At 41.3% G+C, this 23,521-nt stretch overlaps 1 protein-coding gene and 1 pseudogene across 1 annotated transcript in view; both read right to left on the minus strand.

The window, feature by feature from the left end:
• Positions 1-21,648, minus strand: part of LOC149311116 (transmembrane protein 200A-like) — an 88,213-nt gene extending 66,565 nt beyond the window's left edge. Inside the window, exon 1 of the mRNA XM_089530391.1 lies at positions 21,558-21,648. The gene's annotated coding sequence lies outside the window, so the exon portion shown is untranslated. The remainder of the gene's footprint in view (positions 1-21,557) is intronic.
• On the minus strand, positions 5,028-5,148 carry LOC149311117 (U6atac minor spliceosomal RNA; annotated as a pseudogene).
• Positions 21,649-23,521: the final 1,873 nt, after the last annotated feature.

Raw genomic sequence — 23,521 nt, forward strand, 5'->3', positions numbered from 1 at the left:
TTTATTTACATGCCTCCTGTTTCCACCCAGAACACAATACCAATCTGTTGTTTACAGTCAAGCCTTCTGATACAACCACATCTACTCAGACCCACAAAACAGAGACTCAAAACTGAAGGATTTACAACAGGTATTTCTCAAACAATACCCACCTAAGGAGGTGAAGAAACAAATCCACAAGGCAAGATTAATATCCAGGAAACATCTCTACAAGACAGAAAATGACAAAATGACAGAACATCCAAGTGGTGAACTGCAGTCCTCAGCTGAGAGACTACTCAAATCAACATGCTACAATCAGTTCTGGATAACACAGCCCTCTCACAAACTCTGGGAGACAGTGCATTGTTGGATTAATACAGCCTACAAATTTTAAATCACTACTCATTTACAACAGGAGACATAACAAGGATGGTAATAGAGGGAAAAGATCCTACCAGAAACCCCGGTGCCAACTCTGTCCCCACATCTACTCTGGGAGGTGTATTTACTTGTTCTTCCTCCAATGTGATATATGCCATCTCTCTACACTCTGTGTTGGGCAGACAGGACCAGTCTATATGCAGGAGAATTAACACACACAAATTAGAAATTAGAAATGCAAGTACTCAAAAACCAGTTACAGAACATTTAAACCTTCCTGGAGGTAAATCCAGAAAGGCATTTACAGGTCACAGTCCTTGCACAAGGAAATTACAGAGGAAGACTAGAAAAAAACAGCTGAATTGAATTTAATGGATTTATATTCACAAATTCCAATCCATTAACAGAGGTATGATAAAAGACAATGGCTTCATGGCACACTGCATGTACTGATACAAGTGTCCTCACTACTGCACATGAAACAAAAGGAATCTTCTCATATAGTTTTGAACCCAGGGAAACTGACTTTTGGTAACAAGATTTATTGCTTTCACACATCAACACCAACTGAGCACTGTAAGATCCCTTGTATCTCTTCACCCAGGCCTTTGAAAATTTAAGGCAAGGGAAATGATTTTCATCTTTGGGGATCCTATTACATTCTATCTCACTCCCACAACTGTATAAATATGATTTGTATGTGTGGCCTTAATACCACTTTGTGCTGTATTTGAAGAATTGAGTTTATATATATATAAAAGCTCTTGCTAAAATAAAAACCAGTCTTAAAGATGCCACATATTTCCTCACCCTTTCTTACTCCTTTTTATGAATTTTTAACAATCCTATTTCTCATCCACCCCACCCCAAATCCTTTTCTTGTTTTCATGTGAAACTGGAAGCGACCAGAAAAAAATTCTGGTTTCATAAAACTACTTCTGTTTTTAAAAGGTGGTGGTAGAGTTTCTACTACAGTATATGGCAGGCACGCCTTGCTTTAGAGAATTATTACTTCTAGAATCATCAAAGAGCAGCAGTTCTAACTTTTGGGGGAACTTTCCCATCAAAATAAATTGGACAACCATGTGGAAATATGCTTGGTTGGACTGTACAATCTGGGGTGCAGTGGTAGGCGTATCGATTCCTCCTCCTGTTGTAGAGTGAGAAGAGAGAGATTTATTAAATCTTTTAAATCCAGATTTGACCATAACAGTTTCTCCTAATCCAAAATCTTCTAAATTTGTTGGACAACAACAGCCATCGTGCAAAGAATGGCCATAGTTGGGGTTTATTGCCATTGTGGTCTAACATGTATGGAGGATGTCAAATTGGGAGAGACTGGGTGATAAATTCAGTCTTTTTCAATGCTACATGGTAATATGTTACTTTACAACAGTAGTTACAGGTATGTGGCTCTCCAAATGTGTATGCAGGGCTTAGAATTTTGTAGTAATTCAACATATTCCTTCTCTGCATTCTTGGTGGCCTTGGAACTTTGGAACTGCCTCCCTAGGAAGTCTAGGATGGGTCCTTCCTTGCTATCCTTGCATGAAGAAATACAAAAATTTCCAAGAAGCTTTTGGGAAATACAGTGGACCCTTGTTATACGCTGGGGTTTGGTTCCAAGATCCCCCGTGTATAACAAAATCCGTGTATGCTCAAGTCCCATTAAATATAATGACACAGAAAAATGGTATCCCTTATAAAAAAAATGGAAAATCAAGGTTTAATATTTGAAATGTATACTTTTTTTGAACATTTTCAAACTGTGTATGATTGAATCCGTGTATAAAAAATCTGTGTATAAGAAGGGCCGACTGTAACTGTGAGGTGCTTTAACTGTGTGTTGTGGACTTGTTAATGGATTTGTTGCCAATGGTTTTAATTTTACAGACAGCTTAACTGCATTTTACCAAGAGTACATTTTTACTTATGTGTTTGTGTGTGTTTTTATGCGTATTCATTTTAATTTTTGTTAAGCTCCACTGAGTCAGTTTTGAGGCAAAAGGATAGAAGGAGGAGGAGGAGGAGGAGGAGGAGAAGGAGGCAGCTCACCAATAGCCTATGTTGACCATTCCCAACCCTTGCTCCATTAAGCCCAAACACACCACACCCACCAAATACTGTGATTTACCAGATGCTTGATTGGGGTGACTTTGTTTAGCAAAACAAACAAACAACAGTATCATTCAGCAAATGACAATCTGGCCCTCAAACTCTATTGTTAGCAGAATAGCCAAAAACAAAACGTAATTTCCAAAGGAGAAATATAATAGCATTTTTCTGAAAAACAAACAAGAAAAAAAAACCTCTGTTACCAGTACAGTGAACCTTGCTTACTAGACTCCATGACTACACTTTCACATAGACAAGGAGAAAAATCAGAGATCAGTCTTAATCAGTCTTTCTCAACCTTTTTTACTCAGAGGAATCCTTGAAATAATTTTCAGGTCTTAGGGAACCCCTACTTAACAATTATAGCTATAGCTCAAAAATGTTTACTTTTTTAAAATCATGAACTATTAGGGTAATGAGCAACTTTTACCCACAACTTCTGTAATATTGGTTTGGGAGCAATTACTTGAAAGGATATATTTTTTGCCATCTTTCTATTTTTATGTACATTTTAATTTTTTAAAAAACTTAAAAATCATGAAACCCATGCCCTATGAGGAGTGGCTAAGAGAGATTAGTATGTTTAACATGAGGATGAGGATGTTAAGAGATGACATGATAGCAATGTTTAAATATTTGAAAAGACGTCATATTGAGGATAGAGCAAGGTTGTTTTCTGCTGCTCCAGAGACTAATGTGTTCAAACTATAGAAAAAGAAACTCCACATAAACACTAAGAACTTTCTGATAGTATGAGCTGTTGGACAGTGGAATAACTGCCTCAGAGTGTGCTGGAGTCTCCTCCTTTGCAGGTTTTAAAAAAGAGGCTGGATAGCCATCTGTCAGGAGTGTTTTAACTGTATATTCCTGCATGGCAAAGGGTTGGACTGGATGGCCCTTGTACTCCAACTCTACGATTTTATTATTCTCTGTCAGAAACGTGCTATTTGCAAAGTAAGAAGTAACAAAAATTTTTAAGTATCAACTAATACTAATTTATTAAGAATAATATTCCAGGCTCTGCTTTTGGGAAGTAATATCACCATCTTATTAGTTTACATAAAAACAGGAAGGGGTCAAACTATCTCAAATAACAAGACCATTTAACTGGTGAACTTAACAAATTGGTTCTTAGTGTTAGACTTCAAGACAGTAGTAACAATGACAAACAAAGACTCCTCCATCACACCATAAAACATTGCCTAATGAATCCAGACCGGCATGAAGCTAATTCAGCAAATAAGACATATATTCCACTTGACTCAGCTTTGTTACACTCCCTGGGATAAACAATTGAAGTTGATTTTTCAGGACTGTTATCCTGATTCAACAGTACCTTATTAAATTTCACTATTTAATTAACCCCTCTCTTAATCCCAGGTTACTGTGAATCACAGTCCTTACTAAATGGTGCTTGGATCCATTTTGGCTAAAGGTTTTTTTTTAAAGTCTAACAAGGAAGAGGATGGTCCAAAAAAAGAAGAAAGTATGAATTGCATGTACAGATAAAACACTACTGATTCACTTATTTGGCATACTTACACTGCAATTTTCTTCTGTTCATGGAGCCTACCACATTCCAGGGTATTCTCCCATCTATCCATTGACCAGATCTTAATTTGATTAATTCCAAGAATAGGTTTCTAGCTTATAACCACAGGGGAGGCAGCATGGACAGCCACATTTCTTCAAAATCTCTACACCTTTCTTCCCTGAGCAAAGATGGACTGATCAATGACCTCACTGGGCTGGACTTGCCTTCCTGCATATTTATTTCCTACCAGATGGTCTGATGGCATCATTTAAATATATACTTACAAGCATCATACTTTATCTATGCACCTAGTTTTAAATTAACTGTGTTGGACACTCTCATCATACTTGGGCCACCCAAATTTAAAATGTCTGGCTCTGCATTCAGGTGACTGCATCATATGCTTTACACTATGCTGTGGGGCGTATAGGTGTTTTCACTTAGTGTTGCTTAAAATAAAAATATATTCCATCGGTAGAAAGTATTTATTGCAAAAGCCATTGCAGTATCATATTCCATCATAATGCCCCGAACATGCCCATTATTATCTGATCCAGTAAACTATGTAGGCTTAGTAGAGTCTGTTTAATATTTGAATAGGAAACTACCAGCAGGGAATACCAATGATCCCCAGACAGGGCTAGGGAAGAATCCTGCCTGAAATCCTGAAGAGCCATTGCTGCCAATCAGAACCAACAATAATGGGCTAGTGACCTGAGTCAGTATAAGGAGATTCCTATGATCATGTTGTGAATCAGCCAGATTGATTGTGGGAGATTTTGCTTCACATCTCTAACAAGAGATCTTAGAACAGACATTCAGCTTACCTTTCTTTATAGGTAATATTGTGTGTTTCCAAGGCCTTGACAAAAGTTTGAGCTGTCCAATCAGGGAAGCTCTAGAAAAGTTCAGAATATGACTTCTCCATGGTCATTTCCATGGCTGAGCAGGGACTGAAACCCTGGTCTCCCAGAGTCCTAATTTAGCACTCAAACCACTATGCCATATTGGCTCTTCAATGTGATTAGATGCCATAAAGTAGCAATGCCTTAACCATATCCTTATTGTACAGTACATTGGGAACTCTTCAGTCTTTATCAAGGGAAGTGCTTATCTTCTCTCCTTTCTGATAAGATGTTAGTAATACTTTTTAAAAAAAAGATACTATCCTATAGCTTTGTGTTATATTTGGTTGGGTGCATGTGTGGTTATCAGTTGGTCATCACAGTGTAAAAGACCACCTTGTCTATGTCCCTGATTCTGGGACAAGAAAGGTTTACCTCTCTAAAGAAATCCCCCGCAGGATTCTGGTTCTAGAAAACTAACAAGAATTTCCTCCCCTCCACTCATTACTCAACACAATGAACAATTTCTATGTGCTTCCTTCATTTCTTTCAAATAAGATCAAAGGCAGGAAAAGTTCAACTTCTCCCTAAAGAGCGACAGTCATTGCATTCACAGAGTTGCCAAGTAATAATTGCTGCTTTTATAAAGTGAAGTGCTGAGTGGGTGAGAAAGGGAAACCCTTCTTCAGCATAAGACCCAATAAGCACAGTACAGCATTTCTTGTATGCTAGTAAATAGGAGAATAAGACATTTACTCTGCCTCTTCCCCTCACTTTTCTTTTAAGAACCTACAGAGAAAAGTCAGTTATTCTTTGGAAAATGTGTCTGTATGTACCTACAGTATGTATGTATGCATGTATGCATGCATGCATGCACATGTATGCACACACACCCACATAAAGCAATCCTTGTAGATCAAGGATGGGAATTATGTGGCCTTCCAGATGTTGTTTGACTGCAGGTCTCATTGTTCCACACCACTGGTTCCTCATGCCTGTTGCAGATAAATTCACACCAATGATTTAAGCTATACAGTCTTAAACAATTTACATAAAGTAAGACTCTGTGAAATTCTATAGGACATACATCTTAATCTATATGTTAAGGATAAGGCTAAGATTGATTTCTATGTGGCAGCTACATCTTGAACTATATCAAGACTTTTTTTCTGCCTCAGGCAAAGGAAATATGCCATCTTTCATCCATGTAAAGAAGCTAATTGAACTGGCCACAGAAACATCAACACTGGCAGAGTGGTAATTGAGCCCTACTGTCTTTGAAGAAAGCAGGTTATTTTAGGAATGGAAAGTACACAAGCTGTATTTTCCAAACCTTTGCCATCTCCACACCCCATGCCAGTGAGTCATTCTATCTCATCATAAAACTAACCTGATGGAGCATTTGCATCAGACATATGCTCCAGCTATAGTGCAGCAATATTCAAAGCTGAAGGGATTTCTAAATCAGATAAGTGTTCCTTGTATGAATGAGTAAGTGAGCACGCATTATATGCCATTTCTGAATGAACACAACACAGAATATGGATTTTCAGTATTCTATCCCATGCCCTGCCAATGCCATGTCATTTACCACCTCCACCCAACACAGCAGTTACCATTCTGTGGGCACTGAGCATTCTCAGTTCTCACTGAGCAGCTTTTGAGGGTGTCATCAACTTAGGATTTCTTTTTCACCTAAAGTGTTTGGGTTTTGTTTTTGTTTTGGGTTTTTTTGGTACTTCTGTAAACTTTGGTATCCCCCCCCCCACAACCTCTCCACATGTTGCATCATAGAATCACAGAATCATAGAGTTGGAAGAGAGCGCCACAACCTTACTTTACAGAGGAGTGTCCTCTATTTGAAAGGCTGTCCAGTGTACAAGTTCAGTTTCAAAGTAAATTGATACTTACATTAATTTTAAAATCAGCTGTATGCATAAACCTTACACAAATTACTTTTAATAGCCATACCAACTTAAAATGCTGAAGCACAAAATGACTGCTGATGTGATGATGGACCTATGTGATGGTGGACCAGCCTGTAAATCTTGCTCAGTTATCATCCGAGGTGAAGAGGAAGGAGGGAAGGAGGTAAAAAGGAGGGAGGGAAGGAGGTAAAAAAGGAGGGAGGGGGAGGAAGGAGGAAGGTGGAGGGAGGGAAGGTGGAGGAGGCAAGGGACCTTTGTCCCCAATGGTGGCACAGCTGCATCCATGCCACCATTGCCTACAATACAAGCTTGCCATCTGCAGATTCTCAAATCTGTGGGTGGCAATTTTGCAGATAAGGAGGACCCACTGTATGATCAAGAAATATGCTATGGCCCTTCAGAATCCCATTATATTTTCAAATGAATACTATGGTCAACATTGCAGAGGTGAAGCACATAAGCTAGCGAATGAGAAAATATATACACAGGTAAATAAGACAATGGGTTGAAGAAGACTAGCAGATTGCAGTGGCCTCTGGCCACTCCAGCCTCAATCTTCCCCAGTTGATCGGGGACTGCAGCAACTGGACGGCCCACTCTGAATGCAGGCCGCCGCTGCCGAGGTCCCAAATGAGCTGCCAGCAGTAGCAATTTTTTGCCACTCCTTTTGCCAGCAGCTTCAAGTCACCTTAAGTGGCCTCAGAGTAGCTTCCACCTGATCTGAGGGCATGCTTTATTTGCACACCGTGCCCCCAAAGTGGCCAGAAACTGTACCTGCTGGCCCATCTGCTTTGGGCCAATAAGAACAAAACATTAAAAGAGTGTGGTTGTGTTATGTGTGTATGTGCATTGAAGGAGGAAATATATTAATATGACAGGTTAATATATGTTGTGAAAACAGAGTATGGTTTATGTCAAGTTGTTAGTCTCATCAAGAATAGATCCACTGAATCAATGGGATTTACCAGGGTAATTTACCATTTGCTAATTGATTCAATGGGTCTACTCCAGTTGACACTAGCAACTGGATATAGGTTGATGGTCCCACACTTTGCTCTTTCAAACTGGGTGCTTTTTTTACACCATGGCCAGGTTAATATCTCATTTAATTACTTCTGCATTGAAAACTTTCATGTGAACTATGATTAAACCAAGAACTCTCTAATTAATCTTAGGCTGCATTCCCATGAAACATTAAACCTTGTCTTATATTATAGGAATGAGCAAAATGAGCCAGTACAAAGTGATGAGGAGTGAAATCCATTATCCTGTGTCCCCTCTCTACATAATCAAAGAAGGGGATTCTTCAGACAGGCAGGATTCAGTTCTGTCTTAGCAGATCCTTTTCATGTATTTATGTGCCAGTAATTGTGGCTGAAAATAGGGTATAGTTTGTTAAACAAACCAGTAAACCAATCCAGACTATAGTTACCATACAGTATATACTCATATATAAAATGACCTCATGTATAAACTGAGGGCAGGTTTTTGGAGCCAAGAATTATGGCTTCTGATATGACCCATGGATAAGTTGAGGATAAAACCTAGGAGCATGTAACAAAAGATGTAAAAAATGAATCAAAGGAAAACAATGCCAAAGAACCTACAAAAATCTGGCAGGCATACTGTAACTGTGCCCACCCTAAAAGCTGGATGGATGAGGAGGGAACTATGGTCAATAATGGCTGTGTGATGCGTGTGGGAGTTGACCAGGCATGAGTGGAGCTAAGAAAACACAAACATGTCAAAAAGGATGGAAAGGCAAAACAAAGAAAACGGCAGCTAGATTAGCAATGATTACAGCCTTAAACTTTAGTATAGTAACTTTGCCTGATTTTAACCCCCAAAAAGCCTTATTCCTCTTTGCTGGAATAACTGAATAAACATTGGAACTGTTCTTAGGTGACATCATTGGCATAAACATCATCTGTACCATCCACAATCCATTAAATCATTATCTAAGGTCGATCCATGTTTGTCTTCATAGATGGGATTGTCTTTTGTGCCATCTATAGCACTGTTAATGCCACATTTCAGGAATGACTTCTTCACTATTTCTGGTGTTGAATCCCAAGAATCCTTTACTCATTTCATTACCAAATCAATATCTGGTTTCATCAGGTTACCTGCTTTTGTTAACTCTGTTTGACCAGAACACATCCATTGTTGCCATATATTGCACAGTCGGTCCTTGAATGGCTTGTTGAGACAAACATCCAAGAGCTGCAACCTCAGTGTTATGCCACCTGGAATTGCTGCTCATGATAAATCACTCCATTTTCTTTGCTTGGTCCTTGACATCTTGAATGGTATGTGCATTGAACATATCCCACACCAATAGGAACAATTGTGATCTTAGCCTCATGCCTGGTCACCTACCCCACACATTGCACATCCAGCCAGCCATTAGGTTGAACATGAACAGTTATGCCTGCTGGAGTTATTTAATTCTTTGACATTGTTTTTCTTTTAAATATTATTGCTGGGCTCAACTTTGTGCCATGTGCCAGACAAGATAGAATGACTGTGAAATCAGTCTTTTCATCAGTGCTTGCAGTTTGATTAACAGGCATATCAAAAGTCATTGAGATTCCATCCATATTACCAACATTAGCAATATCAATGTTATTCTTTTCTCTCTGCTTTATAAGAAATGTATAGTACAGAATGACCTTTTCATTCAATTAGGCAGCTTATGTGAGATCTTTGTTGGCTGGTGAAGGGACAATTCATAGAGGTTCAGGAACAGCATACACCAAGCACTTGATGCTTTGAACTGTGCAGTGCCTTCGTTCACTGAATGTTTTAGTTATTTTGCCATCTGAAGCACCCTTATCCAAATGCTAGATCAAGTCACAATGTTGTCATTTTGTCTGCATTCTGTGACCTGACCATTCAGATTCTCTTGTCATTTCATCAAAACATACAGGTTTGCAATGCAGCACTTTCCTTGACATCCGGATTTTTGCAGTGCATCTCTTTTTTTCTCCAGTCTCTTACAAATTTTTAATTGAAGCCAAATTCTCTCACATCTAAAGAATCATTGGATATCTTTGTATGTTCAATAACTTTTAGTTTGAATAATGCCATGCAAGAAGCACTCATTTTCTTTTCAGAGCTCATTTTGCAGAGAGCAAGAACTAATTGTTCTATTTTAAAGTACTATACAGGCATAGTACCACTTATTTGGAATTCTGAAATCCGAAAAATATTCCAATATGCAAAATTGTCCACATGGGTTGCTAAGATAGTGGCACATTTGCTTCCAGTACAGTGTACACAAACTGTTTCATGTACAAAATTATTTAAAATATTATGTACAAAATTACCTTCAGGGTATGTTTACAAATTATATATGAAACATAAATGAATTTCATGTTTAGAAATTGGTCCCATCTCCAAGATATGTCATTATATATGTGCAAGTATTCCATAATCTGAAAAAATCCAAAATCCAAAACACCTTTGGTACCAAGCATTTCAGATAAGGGAGACACAACCTGTATTATTAATGTACTGTAATGGATTGTAGGCCTGTGCTTGGATTTATTGCAATATTAAACTAGTTTAAATGAAGGCCTTAGCACCATCTGAAACTTGTTTGTAATTTGCAAGCATCAAAAGCTCCCTCAAACCCACCCCTGGGTCCCCAATCTGGTGCAATCACTCTGATGGTCCCTGAAAAACCATCCAGAATAGTCACACCATATCAGGCCACTAGGGGGTGTAGTGAGGGAGTTGATAATTGAAAACTCAGGCTGTCGTACTTCGGACACATCACGAGAAGGCACAACTCATTGGAAAAAAACAACAATGCTAGGAAAGGTAGAGGGAAGCAGAAAAAGAGGAAGTTTTCATGCAGATGGATGGACTCTGTTAGGGAGGTCACAGGTATGAGTTTGCAGGAGCTAAGCAGAGCAGTGGAGGACAAGAAGTCTTGAAGATGTCTCAGCCACAGGGTCACCATGGATGGAAATCAACTCAAGGGCAGTTAACAACAAAAATCATTGAAAATCAATCCAGTGAATTCTTCCCAGCTTGGAGCAGTCTAGGGCCTTTCCTCCATCCTTCTCTCCCAAGCTGGATGAGGCAGCCTCAACAGTTAGAAAACCAACATCGCTCTGCATGCATAAACTGAACCTGGTTTTTAAGGTCAATTTTTTACCGAATTTTCTTGATTTATATTTCAGTATAAATTGTGATTATAAATAGGATTTCTAACAAAAAGTCAAAAAAAGTAATATGAAACAAAATCCTGGTTTTTGTTGGAAGATTTTTGTATTCTCTTTCCCGCTCCTTAGATAGATAGGGATTTCCTGAATATAAATCCCCCCCTCTCATTTAAACTAACCATGTGATTTAGGTCACTCCCCCTTTTAGAAAAGAGCTAACACTCTAATGTACATTTTCTTGACGATTTTCTCTTGCACTGCATTTTCCCATTTTCTTCCTCTCTCAACTTTCTTTGGAAAGCTGGTGAGATAAAGGCCCAGTACAGACTACCCCAAAAGGGCTGTCTGCCAGCACTTAGTTTTGCTCCACGGGGAATCTGCAGCCTCCAGACTGCGGGACTTCCCCACAGAACAAAAAGAACCCACAAAAAGCGGGTTCTTCTTGCAGTGCGATTATGACGCTGCAGTGTGCCAATGGTGCACTCGCAACGTCATAATGGCACAATGACGTGCGGATGCTAGGCATCCTGCAAATAACAATGGCGGCACCCACCTGTACAGGGCACCGCCATTGTTACACCCTCATCATGTGCTAGGGTTGAGGCACGTGTGGGCAGAGCACCCTCGGCCAACCCCTAGCACATGTCGAGGGCACCCAATAGTCCCGTCTGTACTGGGCCAAAGATTTCTTTTTACCTGAACTATTCACTAGCTAGATTAGAATATAGCCTTCATGTATATATAGATTAAAACCATTAGTAAACTTTTGTTTGAACTACAACCTACTCGTGTTCTGCTACCATTAGACCCTAACACGCTTTGCTTTCACGTTTTTGATATTTAAATATTTTTGTTTCCTTAACAAAGGCTGAAGCCTTAGGAAACTTAAATCACCCAACAATTTCCCTCATTTCCCAACGACTCTAGAGAAGAAGTGTGTGTGGAGCACTTAAAAACAAAGATTTACTCATATTTCTAATTATTTATGTTAGGAAATACTTTCTACCCATACTCTTCTGGTCTGTACAAACATCTATCTATCTATCTATCTATCTATCTATCTATCTATCTATCTATCATCTATCTATCTATCTATCTATCATCTATCATCTATCTATCTATCATAATATACCAACTTCCTTCAAACACAGGACCCAAGGCAGCTTGCAACAAATTAAAACAAAGTACAGCTAAAATCTTATTATACAAAGGTTTTTAAAAATTAAATAAACAATTATATTACATACTCAGTACTAATAGCATGAGACAAATGCAAAATTCTATAGTTAGGTCACAAAAACCAAATGCACAGGTAGAGGGTGAGGGATATTTGGCTTAGCAGTAGTATATGTGAAAAACATTTTAGGATTACTGTTAATCATAAATTGAACATGAGCCATGCTCCAAGGCAAACATTTTAGACTGCATTAACAGAAGCATAGTTTCCAAGTCAAGGAAATTAGCAGTCTTATTATATGCTATGCTAGTGAGGCCTCAACTGGAGTACTGCTGTTAGTTTTGGATGCCTCATTTTAAGGAGGATATTTACAAATTATAGAAGTTTTGAAGAATGGCAACAGGTATGATAAGAACTATAGAGAACAAACATATGAGAAAAAGTTGAGGGAGGTGGACATGTTCAGCTTGGTGTAGAGAAGACTAATGGATGACACTCTTTAAATATCTAAAGGGCTGTCACAGAGAAGAAGGTGCAAATTTGTTTTCTGCTGCCTCAGAGGATAGGACCGGGTCTAATGGTTTTAAGGTATGGGAGGGTAGATTTTTATTAAAATTTCATGTCAGCAAGAGCAGTTGGACAATGGAACCAATTACCTAGATGAGTGGTGGGTCTCTCTCTCTCTCTCTCTCTGGACATCTTCAAAAAGAGGCTAGACAGCGACCTGCTGGGTATGCTCAAGTCTACCTGGTGTTCCTGTTTTGAGCTGGGGTATCATAACTTACCCTCTAGAATCTGAAGAATCAGACACAGAGGTGTCAAAGTGACAGACATTTATGGTTTCAGCTAATGGCAGGTCCCTCAGTCTGAGAAATTGGGGGCTGAAACAGCTGGGGGGGTCCACTCCCCAGCAGGATGTGGCAGATGTCAAAGATGCACCTCCTTCCTTTGAAGATTACAGAAGAAATAAGGAAAGGCTTTGTAAGTCCCAGTCTTTGTTAAATAGGAATCACTGACTAATTAAGCACCTAATGTCCAGAGACAGCTGCCTATAAATCTCCCAGTCACCTCCCTGGTGTCTTTGGTCCAAGCAGACGGGCAGCAAAAAGCATCCTCTGGCTGCTCCAGACACAATTGGCCCAGGACTATGCAGACCATATGGCCTGCTCTCAAAGTGGGCCACCTCCCAATCCCAAACCAGCCACCGCCAGGACAAAATTAAATCTGCTCCTTTTTCTGGTGGCTTCAGGCCGCCTTTCATGGTCTTGAAGTGCCTTCTGACTGCTTTGGGGGCATGTGTCATCTGAACACCACGTCCCCAAAACAGCCAGAAGCTGCTTTTTGTGGCCAGTCTGTTTTCGGCCTTTGTTGATTGCATCAATCCTTTCTTGGTGACTGGTAGCACTCTCAGCACTCCTGTACACTTGATGTTGGACTGGCTGCAACTGATGATGCTGTGGCTTGATGCAATGTCTTCTGGACTGGCTTGCTCTTGTTCCTCTCTTCCTTTTGCTAGATAACCTGTAAATGGCTTGGGCTTGATGGACTACCCTACAGCTCCTTGCCGTACAACCACCTGACTCTCTGGTCACTTGCTGACTGTAGCACAGGATATGAGGGTTGGCATCTATGGCTTATGGGGCCTCTTCCAACTCTATGATTATGTGATTAAAGGCACAAAGTTAAAACAATTTGAAATGCATTTAAAATATAACTTAAAAGATTAACATTACATTACATTTAAAAAATCATTCTCTCACATGTGTTAAGAACCAAAAGACTGTCTGAAGAAGAAAGTAGGGGCTGCCAAACCTCCTGTGGAAGAGAATTCCGCAGCCTGAAGTGACTCACTAAGAGAGGAGTAAACACTGACGTTGACTAGCTTAAGGACAAGCCAAGCCAAGCTTTCACAGTTTTAAGTTGATTTTAGATTCTGGCATGCCAGAACCTAAAATCATAGTTTTCAAAAATAATGGAAAACTGCTTTCTGGATGAAATATGGGTCACATAAGGTGAGGAATGACAGGACTGTATATGTATGGGCAAATGGCTCATACATATTTTGCAGAGATAATATCCTAATAAGGTTATAGATACTGAACACTAGAGAAAACATGCAGAAAGCAACTATAAAACTGACTGAACAAAGAAACAGATTTTACGGCTAACAGAAAACTAAGACATAGGGCTCACATCTAACACCTTAGTTCCATTTTAAAATTATGTTCTGATGATTTTAATGGAATTTGTCACCAAGTAATAGTGGGTTCACATTTCATGAAGCATTTGTCACACCTATATCAGTGCTAGTCTAGCAAGTAGATTCCTTTAAACACCTACAGCCTGTGAGCACCAATTCTGCTTATAAATATGAATTTTTAAGGAGGGGAACCTTTCAAACTTTGATAATTAGCTACAAGATTTAAGTGTGCTATGGAACTATGCATAAGTACCATGCCTGCTTCATTGTTGCTTTAAATTTTAAAGGCAGTTTTCCTTTCTTCCTCACCAAGTGTTTACTGTTGTCCTTCCACATCTGAAGTTTTGACTTTTGTTGGTTTAGTTATGGTTTTCATTTTATATGTCCTCTCTAGGAATTTCTAGGTCCCCCAGTCCAGCTCTGCCAGAAGTTGACTAGAGTTGTGCCAGAGAACCTAGAGTTTCCTAGAGAAAACACTTTTTGAAGCATTTGTAGGTCCTCCAGCATGATTTCGTGATCAACGTCTGACAGATGTTGACCATAAAGTTGCACTGAAAGACCTTTAGATTCCTAGAGAGTGTCCCCCTCAAAGAATAGTGTTCTGTTTTTATTCATGGTTTTTCTACATTCACAGGGGTTCTTCACCCCTAACCCCAGAAAATGTGGAGGGACCACTTTATTATCAACTTATGTGAAGTACAAGTTACTGGCAGTATGGTTGTGAAAGTGTGAATATAGTTTCTAGTTGCTGCTTTCAGATGTATCCACTTAGCTTAAAATGAAAAAAAAAATAGTTCTAATGGTTTAGCCCTAGACTTGTCAGATTATTTAAGAGCTCAGGATGGAACAAGGCCACTAAACATTTATTTTTCCATTTATATCCCGCCTACCAACAGGCATAAATTTCAGCAGGATTTCTATTTCTTTTTTTATCCTATGTTATGCTTTTAAAAGCCATATGAAATGGAGAAATTAAACAAGTGGAACTTTTCTCACTGACACGTTAAGAGGTGGCAAAAGCAAACGAGGAAAGCCAGGAAAAAACACTGGAAGTCATACCTTACACTAAATTCACTATATACGCGCATGCGCGTGCACACACACACACAATTCAGTGAGAGCCATCATGTATTGGCTTGAGTGCTGGACTGTGGCCCTGGAGACCTTGGTTCAAATCCCTGCTTGGGGGACCTTGAGCAAGTCACATTCTCTCAACCTCAGGGGAAGGCAAATGCAAACCCCCTCTGAACATATATTACCCAGAAAACTCCCATGATAGTTTCTCCTTAGGGTTGCCATAAGTCAGAAATGATGAGAAGAAACAACAACAACACAATAACACAATGAAACAAATTAACATGTTTATTATGTAACAATAACATCTGCAGCATAAAATGATTTCTGGAAGAAAAATTCAGTGCTAATATGTCAACATGGCAGGACAGAACTATTACTTACAATAGGGTTCTATATAAGTCTCTTCTGACTTACATATGTGGCTGAGATTGCTCCACTGATCACAGTGGGCATTAGAATAATAGAAATACAGAGTTGGAAGGAACCACAAGGGGCATAACTAAAATACACAATACAGTATGCATAACTAAATATGTAATACACAACTAAAGTACTCCTGAAAGATGGCCATTCAATCTCTGCTAAAAGACCTCCAAAGAAGGAGAGTCCAACACCCTCCCAAAAGTCTGTTTCACTGTTGAATTGCTTTTGCCATTACAAAGCTGTTTATCATTTTTAGGTGGACTACTTTTTTCTGTAATTTGAATCCACTGGCTTGTCTTCTAGTCTCTGGAGCAGCAGAAAACAAGCTTGCCCCTTCTTTACGGGACATTGCTTCACATATTTAAACATGGCTATTGTATCACCACTCAGTCTCCTCTTTATCAAAATAAATATCCCTGGCTTCCTAAACCATTTTTCGTAGGGAATGGTTTCCAGATCAAGTCTGGACTTGTGCCTCCACATCATTTTTGATTTATGGCAACCCCTTGCAAGGGGTTTTCTTGGCCAGATGGTTCAGAGAAAGTTTGCCTTTGCCTTCTTCTGAGGCTGAGAGAGTGTGATTTTCCCACGGTCACCAAGTGGGTTTCCATGCTCTTGTGGGGATTCGAATCTGGATCCTAGCCCACTGCTCAAACCACTGCACCACACTAGCTCTCCGTGGCTACAAAACTTCCATGCAACTGTGTAAATTAAAGATCTCAGATAAGAGATCCAACTATATGTTCAATAGCAGAGCGGTGGCTTTAAATTACACATTTTCCAAAGGAAAGTAATCTTCTTCCATGAAAGTCCTTCACCTACAGTGCAAATAGGCTGTAGTTCTTTCTAGAAACTCATTAACTTGTGCCAAATTTAATTAGTTTATAGGATGATTGTTATTTTACCACTCTGATCATTTTTAATTAATCCCTTTAAGGCAGCCACAAAGTTTAATTGAAAAGTTCTGGGCCACATGAAACATATTGAAAATTTTTCACACTTTCTTATCATGTAGTATATCTTTGTTAAAATTAATTAATCTACAAATTATTGCATAATTAAATAATTAAATTATGAAATGATGTCCAGAAAGGACTGTTTGTTTACACCAACTACAATTCAAGTTCATGAAGGTTCACAGTGAAGGGTTCTTGAGGAACCATCTGCCCCACAATTATGACTTGCCCTACTGCTAAAGATGAAACACATATATTCTTTGCCTCCCCGAGAAATATTACTGATTTTCTACCAGTACCTACTGCAAGTGCCAGCATTAAAGGGATGTTGCTTTGGAAATGTACCAGTGATGGTGCACACAACATGTGCCTTCAAGTGCCTGTCAACGTATGGCAACCTCAGAATCAATGGATCTTTATTACACTCATAGACCAGCACAACCTCATGAATTTCATAGGGTTTCTTAGGCAAGGAATACTCAGAGGTGGTTTTGCCAGTTTTTTCCTCTGAAAGATATATAGCCTACAGCATGCTTAAGGACAAAGAATTAAGGCTACAGGTCTCAGGAACACTTTTCTTCTGAGCACTGGACTCATCACTTCAAAATAATATGATTTTTGTCTCTTCCTTCTCCTCTTTTGCTTCTGAGATTAGTGTATATTTAGAGTATTATTTCATGTCCCGTTTCCCCTAGCCAGTCTGGTGTCCTTTGAATCCTGAAACAGCTCCCTTTTCTCAGTGGAAAAGCTTTAGACTGTAGTCTTAGAGCAATATCTTTAAAGTGCTTCCTCAAGGATAATTTTTGGTTGGACATTGGGTGTGCCAGGATCATGGCAATCTGTTTGGTGATCCCTTCCAATCTAAACAACTGGATTTTCTAGCCAATACTACAGTCATCACTAAATCACAGTCAGTGATGTGAAAGACTGCCACCTGCATAAAGACAGATTTCTAAGATTAATTTTACATTGTTTTCCACACTGAGTATGTTTGCATGTGCATGGATGTACATTCCAGGGGGTTGGACTGGATGGCCCTTGTGGTCTCTTCCAATGCTATGATTCTATGATTCAAAGTCCTCAGTATCCCCTGGGAAGATGGGAAAGATCCCCCCCCCCCTCTGAAATCTTGGGAAGACACTTCCAGTCAGTGTAGACAGTGTAAAGTCAAAGACTTTTATAGCTGGATCCATAGTTTTTAAGGGGGTGTGTGTGGGTTTTTTGGACTGTGTGGCCATGTTCTAGAACATGGCCACATAGCCCAGAAAGCCCCCCCACACACACACACACACAAAAAACTATAGTGCCGACAGCAATTACCTGAATGGACCAGAGATGTGACTCAGTATAAGGCAGGTTTCTGTGCATTTCTGATATAGAGTTCAGGCACTGGGTGAGGAACTCTCCTTAAACAGGAAAGGAAATACTTGCTTTTTTTGATCTCACATGTCAGAACAAACAGTCTGTCAAGACTTTTCTTGGGGTGGATGAGAAATTTGCAGTTTTTCTTCATGTCCTATGTCCTTAATAGTGGTATAATTTCCTTCTCTTATAATGTGTAAGTGGGATCTTTTTCCATATACTGGCCTGCCCCACTGTGGAGAATGATTCACTTACGGAGAGCTGTGTAGAGCTGTCTCTGGACTAGATCATCTGGAATCCTCCAGCCACCATGGCCACTGGCCATGCTGGCTGGAGCTTTCTGGGAGACAGAATTCAAAGAGTGCCTTTTCCAAATTATAGAGTACAAGGATTTTCCAACAGAAATTCCCATCCACATCAGGAAATATTGATAAGCATCTTATAAACTTGATGAGGGGTTTAGTTCTCCATTAGCTTGGATAAGGGAGCAAGAGGGAATGACCAACATAAGAGTGTATTTTATCAGCAGTGAATGAGGCAAAGTATAAGTGTCCCCTAATTCAAATCTCCAGACTTATCTGGGCTAACCTGGTGCCCACCAGATGTGTTGCACTCCATAGTCACTAACCAGTGTGTCCAATGTGTCATCCAGTACATTTGGAAGGGCACCAGACTGAGGAAAGCTGAGACAGGCAGGTGTGTACATGAAAGTATAGGCTCACACAGGAGAACTATTGGTAGCAACTGGTTTACTGGTGTGAAGAGCTCTCCACATTCATGCACCCTTGAGACCTGAAATTGCACTCTTGTTTGTACACTCTTTATAACACCAAGGTGTGGATGTGTGGGTTCCTTATTTGGTCTCTCCACAAGTGAGAAGTGTGAGTCCTCATGGCAGGATTCTTTTCCCTTCTCTCCTTGCAATACAGTTCCCTCTGAATCACACTGATACCAACAAAGGAGCAACAAGTAAAATATGTTTCTATGCCAACACAATACAAAATACATACGATTCCTTCACCAAATCACTAGAGCTGTATTTGAGATTCTCTCCATGTGAACACAGCTTTCTGTTCAGGACAAAAAGTTAATTATTACCCAGGCATTAAATTATCCAAATTGCCTCTTAATTGCATTCTAACAAGTATTTTGCTGAAAAAAAGAAATGTTATCAGCAGTGCAGTGCGGATGTAAAAGTGCTCCATTTTAGAAATAAGAAGAGGCACCACTATTCAACTATTCATGCTTCTGTTTAATAAGAATATACTCCCCTCTGAGTAGACTTGAGTAGCGATGAATAAGGCAAAATTTAAAACAGATATTTTTTGATGAAAATTCCTCCTTTACCTTTTGCAGACATTTGGACTCGAGTATGTTTTACGTACATCATATCATGCAACATTATATTACTGAAGTAAATTGCAAAACATGTCACTTCTCTTGATAAACAGTTTTAGTAAGCAGGATACATTGCATCATATAGTTCCCAGGGTACGATCCTGCACATGGAGTGTGGCCATTAACTGCGAAGTCAGAGGGCGTATAGGACTAGAACGCACAAGTTCACTGCTATATTTGGTTGTGGGATTGCAAAGAAAAGCAGATAGCACAGAAAGAGACACACTGAAGAACATGGATCAAATCCGGTCTCCCTTCTGACAACTTGCAGAACTTCCACGAACTTTATTTGCGTGAGGATTTTACCATCTGGAGGCTTTCGTTTTTAGTACCACTTGTGGCTCCATTTCATCACGGATCATTTATGTACAGAAAGCCAGTGTGTTGTAATGGTTTGAGACCAGGGTTAAGATCCCTGTTTGTCTGTAGAAACCCAATTGGGCAAGTCACACTCTCTTAGCCTCAGAAGAAAGTAAAGGAAAACCCTCTCTACAAATCTTACCAAGACCTCTCCTGATAGCTTCACCTTTGGGTCGCCATAAGTCTGAAGTAATTTGAAGGCACAAAATGACAACGTTTACATCTAACCTCCCTAGATCAAAACTAATGATTCTTCTGTACGAACACAATAGAGGTGCAACTCCATAACTGACATACAATGCTTGACTATGGAAAGCCTCCATCCACACTTTGGACTCCCTTCTGCAGAGCAACAGAGGGACCGGATTTTGCAGAAAGTGCCCAGACATTTGGAAACGTTAACTACGGGCCGCTGAGCTCTTCCTTCACTGGTCATTTGAACCAGACACTGTTCTTATCGCCATCTGGCTGATTCATTGACAATCCCGGCTGCAGTTCTAAAGGCGAGTTTAAGACCAGAATCCTATGATGGGAGAGAAAAGGAGGTTCCCCCTTTGATAGTTTCCATCTCTCTCTCTCTGTGTGTCCCTTCCAGACAAACATCCAGCAAAGCAACCGCTCTGGGCATGCAGCCTGCGTGAGGCTGTTGGTAAGCGAGTGTAAACCCTCCATATAAATGGCCAGATTTCTTTTAAAAACAGACCGAAAGCACCCCTAGGAGAACCCCAACCTTTCCGGCACCTCTCTCTCCCCTTGCCATCGCCCGAGCAGCCAGGAATGGTTGCTGCTGGAGGACTTCAGCCCCAAACAAAAGAAGGTGTAGCAGCTGCACCCAGAGCCAGGCGCCCAGGGGTCCTCTGGGAAGGAAAGATAGCAGCCTTCCCCCGAAGGAGGCATCTATGCCAAGCTCTTTCCCCGCAAGAGGACGGTGCCCTCTATCTCTCTCTTTCTGAAGAGGCAGAGAGGGAGAACAAAGAGTGGAGGCGCCTTCCAGCTGCTGGGAAGGAATCCCAAGGATCGCGGCGCTGCCAGAAGGAAGGCAGACCAACCCCGGGGGCACAGGTCCTCCATTTCCACCTCCTTCTGTCCAGGGCGATCCCACAAGGTCCTCCCTTTGGAGCATCACTCGGAAGCATGCATTTAGATACACATATTGGTGGTTTTAAATGAGGGTGACTCCCATTCCAGGAGCTGTCCCTCCATTTCCACCTCCTTCAATCCAGGAGGAAGCCCCAAAGGTCCTCCATCTGGAGCATCGCCCGGGGTGGTTCTCTTTGTCCAGCAGCTGCCCCTCCATCCTTCCTCCTCCTCCTGTCCAGGAGGAATCCCAGGAGGGCCTCCACTTGGAGCAGAAGCACTCTTGGGCATCTCTAGGAGGAGTCTTGGGGTCCTCCTTGGCGGGGAGGACCTCTGCTCACCTGGACATAGAGGCATCCCCTCCAGGAGGAGGAGGGCGGGGGAGGGGCCCTCCTTCCTTCCTTCCTTCCTTCCTTCCTTCCTTCCTTCCTTCCTTCTTTCCTTTCTCCCTCCCTCCCTTCTTTTCTTTCTTTCTTCCTTTCCTCCCCTCCTTCTTTCTTTCTTTCCGTTCTTCCTTTCCTTCCTCCTTCCCTCTCTCTCTCTCTCTCTCCTCTCCCCCAGGAGCCTTACCTGTCTGAAGGGAGGTGAGGTTCCCGGAGGAGCCCGCGCCTTCTGTGTCCTCCTCCTCCTCCGAAAGCGGCGAGGCCTCTGGCGCTCCTTCTTCCCTGGGCTGCTGGAGCCGCCTTCCCCCCTCAGCCCCTTCCTCCTCCTCCTTCCCCCTCATTGGCGGCGGGGGTCTCCTGGCCAAGGCCCCCTGCCTGCCTCCTCCTGCTGCTGCTGCTGGCGAAGACGGAGGGGCCGGGGGCTGCTGGCTGCCTCTCTGCCCCCGAGGCGGAGCCCCAAGGCAACGCTGGAGCTGGAGGGAGAGCAGCAGCAGCAGCAGCAGCAGGAGAAGGAGAAGGAGGCGGCGGCTGCCCAAAGTTTTCCCGGCTCCTCCCAGAGAGCGCGCCCTTCCTCCCCAGCGCAGAAGAAGAAGAAGAGGAAGAAGGGGAGCCTGCTCCAAGGCACCCCGCAGGAACCAGCCACCTCCAGGCCGCTCTCACCGCCCGGCCTCCTCCAGCCTAGGGACCCCTCGGAAGGGTCGCTGGGTCAGACGACTCTGTCAGAGAACTCGGGGGCCACAGGGAACTACAAGCCTTTCCCTCTTTCTTTCTTTCTTTCTTTCTTTCTTTCTTTCCTTCCTAGCCCTGTGCCCTCCTCCCTTGCACTGAGCCAGGGGCAGTTAGGGGGATTCCTGCAGTGTGTGGTGGACTCGCGTGCCCTATTTTAGGTCCAAAACACGCTGCAGAATTAATCCGGATTGGGACCGATTTAATTGCCCTGGCTCAGTGATAGGCACCTCTGGCAAGTGTAATTTTGTGAGGTACTTAGCCTACTCTGTCAGAGAGCTCTGGGGCCACCATAAACTACAATTCCCAAGATTCCCTAGTCCTGAGCCAGGGCAGTTAAAGCGGTCTCAAACTGGATTATTTCTGCAGTGTGTTTTGGACCCTGATCTCTTCAAGCCTTCAGTCTCCAATTACCATGAATATTTTTTCTTCCTAAGATTCCTTTCTTTAACCTAATAAACTTTAAACTTTCTCTAACCCTTTCCCCTATTTCTTCTGTCCTTTCCTTTCATCTTTCTTCATTTTCTTTCAACCTCGATCCCTTCTTAATATTTATCTTATTTTATTTTTCTCTCAAAAAGGGACCCAAGGCGGCTCACAATATAAATAAATAAAAATAAATAAAACAACATTTTTAACCTCTCTCTACTTTCCTTTCACCCTTCTCTCTTTCCTCATGACAGGCGCGTATTTACGAAGAGGAAGGAAAATGCAGCAACAAGTGAAATGCTACTTATTACTATAGGTGGTTCAATATGGATATTTACATGCCTTCCTTCATGTCCTTCCCAACTTGTGGCAACCCTACGGGGTTTTCTTGATCATATGTGTTCACTAGGAGGTTTGCCATGGCCATCCAGAGGCTGAGAGAGTGTGACTTGCCCAAGTGGGTTTCCATGACCAAGCCGGGATTCGAACCCTGGTCTCCAGTGTCCAAGTCCCAACACTCAAACCACTGTGCCACATTGGCTCTAACCCTGCATTGCTAAAGGAAATATGTCCCCAGAGGCGAACTTTTCCAGGACATGTCCTCCATTTCAACCTTCTGTCTGGGAGGAATTCCAAAAAGTCCTCCATTTGGAGTATCACTAAGAAGCATGTGTTACATTTATCCTAAGGGATAGAATTCAGAGATATAACCATGTATGTAGAGAGATCTTGTAGCACCTCTGAGACTGACAGAAAGAAAGAATTTGGCAGCATGAGCTTTCCTTCAGCCTACTTCCTCAGATGCATTTGGTGGAGTGGCATCCAGGGACAGACAGATATGTGCCATTGGTGTGTGAGGATGTCAACCTGTTGCTTGCATTTGTTGAGAAAAGAGATGTCTGTACCTGGGCAAGTTTCTTGAAGAGGTTGATGGATTTCCTCTCCATTTGGCTAAATTTGGTGCTTTCCATAGTGGTTGAATTCAAAGATATAGCC

This window comes from Sceloporus occidentalis, unplaced genomic scaffold (assembly GCF_023333645.1).
Source record: "Sceloporus occidentalis isolate IW3139 unplaced genomic scaffold, rSceOcc1.0.p SCAF_6, whole genome shotgun sequence".
NCBI lineage: Eukaryota > Metazoa > Chordata > Lepidosauria > Squamata > Phrynosomatidae > Sceloporus > Sceloporus occidentalis.